The 6,751-nt window shown below is 33.5% G+C and overlaps 1 long non-coding RNA gene across 1 annotated transcript; it reads left to right on the top strand.

Moving 5' to 3' along the window:
- Window positions 1–2,468: 2,468 nt before the first annotated feature.
- Window positions 2,469–4,376, top strand: LOC145058974 (uncharacterized). Its single transcript, XR_013686592.1, has 2 exons — window positions 2,469–2,738; window positions 4,178–4,376. It is a non-coding gene; the product is annotated as an uncharacterized LOC145058974 (long non-coding RNA).
- The last annotated feature ends 2,375 nt before the right edge of the window (window positions 4,377–6,751 follow it).

Genomic DNA, 6,751 nt, shown 5'->3' with positions numbered 1-6,751 from the left:
ATATTAGAAAAGTTTATTGTTTTTTTTATAAAGTTTTAACTTCCTAATCAATTTTTATCCTAATTTTATTAGTTTTGATTTTGATTTCTTCGGTGATTTTATGTATCTTGGTTTGACTATTTGTTTAGTTTCCTTAGTTAACCGATAAAATAATTAAATAAGATTTATTTTTTTGATTTTTTGGAGTTAATTTGTTATCAAAATCTATTGATTGAAATACATATATACATGTATGTATAATAAACCTGGGGCAGGAGGGTAGTAAAAAACAAAACCAAGGCTATATGTATATAGATATGTGTATTAAGTGAAAAAATCAGGGGAGACATGCCCCCCCCCCCCCCCCCCCCGCCCTATAGAGCATCCACCACTGAACACACCCCATATGATTGTGGTGCATTATGGTGTGATGGAATGTGGTCACCACCATAATAAATAACATCCAATAAATAGTTATGTGGAGTGGTGAGTATTTTATAATGGTGTGGTTTAAGTGTGGTGATGAGGTGGAAGTGCCATGCCATCCCACCATAATTATGGTAGTGGTATGTATACTAGATGACCTTATGCATGACCATATTCTAGGAGTATTTCAATTCTACACCTCCGTCCAACTCCTTAACGATTTCACAATTTCTAACGTTTAATCTCATCGACAAGAAGCTCATATTAGACGTACGAATTAGAATTTTAGAATTCGTTACCCCAATTAGTTTGAAATAGGTACTTAGAAGATTAAGCATCTTTCAAACATTAGACCTAACATCAATTTCCTGAAGTGGTTGGAGAGATAGTTACAAGTTCCTAAAAATCCCTGACCCGATTCACCGAAAAGAATGATAGAGGTCGATGAATAAAAGTTTGATGACATGCGATAAAAGAGTGATGCGTTTGAGGAGAAGCACTTTAGGAGGGGGTGTGCGCAGCATACCTCAATGAGGGATAAGTGACAACGATCAAGGTTAGGAGGAAGAGAGAACATACGTAAATAAAGGATAGTGGGGTGGGGCTCTTGTTTGGGATCCAATTCTAGTTTATTTTATAAATAAAATAAATTAGATACAAGAAATCTGAATATAATAATATAAATAGTATATTAGTCGTTTTAAGTTTGATGAGACCAAATATACAATGAAAAACTCTCAAATAGATCATATTCGTAAGTTTTAAAAGGTTTAGACTGTAAACAAAGAAAATGAAAGGCTATAGGGACATTTTTGTAAATTTTTCTAAATTTAAAGAGTAAATTACACGAATGGTCCCTATGGTTTGGCGTAATCTGCGTGTTTGGTTGTTAATTATCTTTTTGACTCAGACGGTCCTTAAAATGTAATTTTGTTGTGTATTTGGTCTCTATCAAACCTAAAAAAAAGACTATATTGTCCTTTTTAATTTTTTATTTGTTAATTATGTATTTCTTATATATTTATTAAAAAATATTTAATAAATAAGATGGGTCCCACCCTTACCTTTACTTTTATCCATTTACCTTTATCCACCATACCTTAACTACATATCTTTTCCCTATTTCCTATTTTCAATCTCACCATAAGTAAATGCCTAACAAAGGAGACTTAAGACACCAAATCGACAACCTCTTTTCACCTTGCATCCTCGGAGTTCCAAACTCTCACTAAGCCCTCAATGCTCTCCAGAAATCGATACTCTCTCGTTGCACCCTCAATGTTCTATGGAGTCCCCCGTAAGACCATCACCTCTCCTTTATCCGCTCCTCTCCCTGGTAGGCCTGAACCATATCCAAGACCATCATTGTTTTTTGTTTTTTTGCCACCAATGAAAACAAATTGATTCCCTGCATAACTTCACCGTCACATCATCATTTTCATTTTTTCTTTTATGGATTCAAGTGGCAGAAGTGATGGTGGTGGTGGGTTTTATTGGAAACAACATAAATTTTCTTTTATGGATTCAACTTCACAGGAAGCTCATCTTTCCCTCCTCTTTTCTTGAATGAATTCCCTTGGAAACAAGTCTGGTTAGACTAATTTGATGAGAATAAGGATTTAGGGTTCGTGATTTTGTTAATTGTTTCATCTCTACACTTTTTTATGAAATTTCGTTGTGTTGATTGTTTTTAGAGAATTTACATGCCTTTGTTTTGTATATCTGCTACTTTTTTATTACTCCATATCTTCTTGTTGATCCCATTTAAAGGTTTACTATTTTGATTTCTGATTTATAACGGATGGAGAATATGACCTTCGTCGTACGAGAGACGATGGCATTAAACATTTTTTAATTAATAAATAAAAAATAAAAAATAAACCAATTAAAAAAGAAATAAAGAAAGGCGATAGTCTTTTTAAGTTTGGCAGGGACCAAACAGCAACAAAACTACATTTTAGGAAAAAATGAATTAGAAACCAAAAGCAAATATTATCTCAAACTACATGGACCATTCACGTAATTTCCTCAAATTTAAATTACCATCTGGCTTACCAAACACACCGGAATCCTTCGTCCACTGACGTCTAAGAAGCTGCGACGATGGGTAAAGGTCGTGAGCGGTGTCGCAGGCAAGGGGAATAAGAAAGGAGTGCCTTTTACGATCGATTGTAGGAAGCCGGTGGAGGATAAGATCATGGACATCGCGTTATTGGAAAAGTTTTTACATGAGCGCATCAAAATTTGTGGCAATGCTGGAGCTCTCAGCGAGTCCATCTCCATTTCGCAAGATAAGAACAAAACCACCGTCACCTCGGACTTAACATTCTCAGGTATTATTATTATTATTATTATTATTATTATTATTATTATTAGATTTACATATTACTTTACTATTTATACATATACTCATGTTTGGGATCGCAATTGTCATTTTCTTGATGAAAATTATGCTACTTGATTTAGTTTTAAATGAATGGAATCCATTAAATTGAACACGTCAGGTTGTAAGGATGTTTTTACGTGCTTGATGATTTATGATGAATACATCAAATCAAATCCAGGTTAATTCGAATCATGTGTATAGGTATAAATTGTCTTCGACACAATTGGGAAAACTACGATAAAAGGCGTCTTAAACTTAATCTAATTGAATATTTTGAACACAATAAGAGAGACAAGTCATATGATCAACATCCAAAATTTTAACGTGTTTACAAAAATCCAAACTTATTCAATATTACTTTTTTTTTTGGTTGCCACTTCGTTGAACTTCACCATATTTTAGCTTTGGACTTGTATTTAACCAAAAATAACCAAAGCATCTTGTTTGTGATAAAGAAATTAGTATAATAAGGATTGAAATGTATATGAAGATGTTTATTTAAAACAAGTGTACTTTGATTTTAAGAGACCAAGGTCCCATTTAAGAATGGGAAAATGTTACTAAATATTAACCAACTTTGATCATTGTTTCATCTAGATTTCTCATTCTTTTCGAAGAGGTTTACCACAAGTTTGTAACAAGTTAGAACATAATGTAATTACCACAAGTTTGTGGTACAAAAGGATTTATTGATCAATATTTGAATGGATACTTAAATATAAGGAGTCAATGACCAACATGTTATGGAAACAACAAATAATAAGTTTTTAAAGAAGTTCAATTAGTTTTGAAGATGAAAGAATTCTAACACCGTTGCCTAAAATGGTTACACTTTTAAACAATAGCACAAAGCCATTGAGTTAATATTTGCAGCTTCTGATTTGATCGATAGAAGTTGGAAAGTTCATTATTATTGGAGTTTCTGGTGGTAAATATTGCAGAAATACTGTGTATTTTTTGGAAAAAAAACAGATGGGTGGTTTGCAACTTTGCATCATATGTTTCTTCTAAGTTATGTTGTTGACGAACTCTATGGTCATGTCACTAAAATACACCTCATCATTAAAATGATGAAAACAAAAAAATGACAAAAGGGTACTCATTAATATGGGCAGTATTCACATGGGAAAACAGAGGGTATTCTAGTTATTTTTCTTACATTATGTTGTGACAATGACACAACATTGTATGTTTAGCATATTCAAATAATTTAAATAGTACATGTTTCATATCCGCTGTGTGTATTGTTTTCTTCGTTACCTCCATCATATGGAAGTTACAATTTTTTCCATTTTTAGATGTTGGTATTTTTAGTTGATTATTACGTTGGATACTTGGATTGCCTATATAACTTAATGGCTAATGTTTAAATGGGTTTATTTTTAGGTATTTGAAATATTTGACAAAGAAATATTTAACGAAACACAACGTGACTGAAGAGGAAGAATTATAGATTCTTTGTGGTTGGTTTTTAATATCTTTTTTATATGCAATTTTGTTCGTATTCTACTTGTAGACAAACCAAATCTTTATTATTTTTTTTTTTATAATTTTTTATAGGCATCAACACCTAAGGTGGGTACTACATAGGCATCAAAACCTATTGAACATGTAATAATATATTAAAATTTTAAAACTAAAGCTAAAAATGATGTTTAGTGTGTTATATAATAGAATGTTTCATTGATAGTTAGTGAGGTTAAACCTCATATAAACCGGGATACATAATAGATTTAATTTAAACCCTAAAGGGTTTGGCCTAAACCATAATCATTAACATCCATCGCAGTTTGATCAGGAGGAGACGATTAAACTGGAAAAACAAAAACATAAAACATAACATAAATGAAGACATCGGCAACGACAATGACAAAGCTCTAATGATGATGGCTAACAACAACTGCTCGTTGGAGAAGGAGAAAGAAGAAGCGGTGACCAACAGTGGTTCGTTTGTAGAAGAAGTGGAAAATAGATTTAAAGAAGAGGCAAGTTGAGGAAAAGGCAGAAGGCATAGAGGCAGAAGCCATCCAACGAGGAGACAGTAGAAGAAATCGATGTAAGAGCTCTAGTTTGGTATCGGGGACTGTTTTATTATTTAGGAGGAGAAAAAAACGAAGGGAATATGAAGCATAATGAAGGCACATCCGACGACTACGAGAGAATGTCGTCGGAGGTGGAAGGTGGCGGTAGCAGGTTGTGGTCAGCGGTATGATTTTATCCTAGATTTGTTATACCATGTTATATAATAAAATGCTTTACTGGTGTTAGGGCCAAGATCCTCAATCCTATCCAGGATCTCGGATCTCAAAGATATCTAAGGATCCTTAAACCTATCCAGGATCCCAGATCTTAAAGGACTCTCAGGATCCCGAACATACATCAGGATCTTGAACATCACCATTATTATTTCCTAACAAGTTTAACGATTATATTTCTTGTTTATTTCTCATATGTGTAGAAAAGGTCAACATAAAACTCATTCATAATGAAGAAACGTTTTAATCAGACTTAAGACCCGAAAATACCAAGTCAAAGCACTTGCAAATACAAATTCAACATGATCATGAAAATATTGGACTTTTATTTACTTAACCTATACTATATATACACCTGTAAAACACACACAACGGGCATAATTCTTTAACACCTAACAGACCTAGAGCTAGGCAAACACTTGTACACGTATTTTCATCATCATCTCAGTAATTTACATTCAAATCAATAAGATCAGACAAGGCGGGTGATCATTATCACATCCTAAAGTTTTATGGAAGAGATCCTATCAAGGATCAATGGATTTCCTTGTAAACCACTTGTTCAATGTTGTTCTAATTTCAATAATCACTTCAACAACAACACCACAACCTCTCATGACCAAAACAATTTGGCGCCCACCGTGGGGTCGTGGTGTTCATAGTTCTCGAAAACAATGTCTACACAAACAACCCTATCTTCCTCCTATATTCCTCCTATTGCTTCAAAAAATCTTCCACCACCGCCAAGCGGACCCCCTGGTCAAAGGAAAACTTTCGATGCATCGAAGAAGAATGCTTCTCCAATCGCTATCCATGGGAATTGACATTGTCATATTTATACACATTTTTAGGCAATATTTGAATACATTTTGATTAATATTTTGGTTATTTGCAAATATGAGTGGTACTTATAAGATCTAATTGTAATGTTCAGCCAAAATGAGCAATCTTGAGGAATAAGGACCAAAAGCGACAAGGATCGGAACTTTGGAGGATTGGAGCTTAAAAGATGAACTTTTCAGCCAAAAGACGACCTCACGACGTGAGGAATCATACCTCACGATGTGAATGTTAAGTTTCTAGAAGATAAGCATCCAGAGGCCAAAATCTGTGTTTGATACGGATATTGGCTGAGCTCACGACGTGAGCAGGGAAATTTTCAGAATCTATATAAATCCTTGGTGTTTACGAATTTAAGAAGACTTCCGGAGATTGAGAAGGTTAAAAGACGATTTCTGGAAGAGTTTAAGTTAAAGAATCCGAGCATTAACATCTAAGGAAGAAGAAGTGATCATAAACTTTTACTTATTTGGTACAATTAACTACATTTTTATTAATTGAGTTTGTGTGTTTGAATTCAGCCATGAGTAGCTGAATCTAGCTACTTCTGTTTAGCTAGATGAAACTTCAACTCGTGTTTTAGTTATTTAATTATGGATTTTGGTAGTTGGTAAATTGCTTGTGTTTGATTGTTAATACCTAGCATGCTAATATTTGATACTTAAATTGCTTGAAATCAAGTTTCTGTGTAGCTTAGTGGATATTAAATTGCATGAACTTGACACCTAGTAATTTAGTGACAATTAGATTACTAGAGCTAGGATCGAACCAATCTTAGGTTAGTAGTTAAAGTTAATAAATTTGGTTGTGCTGGAGAACATATATTGTGATTATAATTATGTTTGTTTAATCAATCTTACATAGC

The sequence above is a fragment of the Lactuca serriola genome, chromosome 6 (genome assembly GCF_051521515.1).
Source record: "Lactuca serriola cultivar US96UC23 chromosome 6, Lser_US96UC23_V15, whole genome shotgun sequence".
Lineage (NCBI taxonomy): Eukaryota > Viridiplantae > Streptophyta > Magnoliopsida > Asterales > Asteraceae > Lactuca > Lactuca serriola.
Note: the sequence above shows the minus strand (reverse complement) of the source record. Positions and strands in the feature narration are given on the sequence as shown.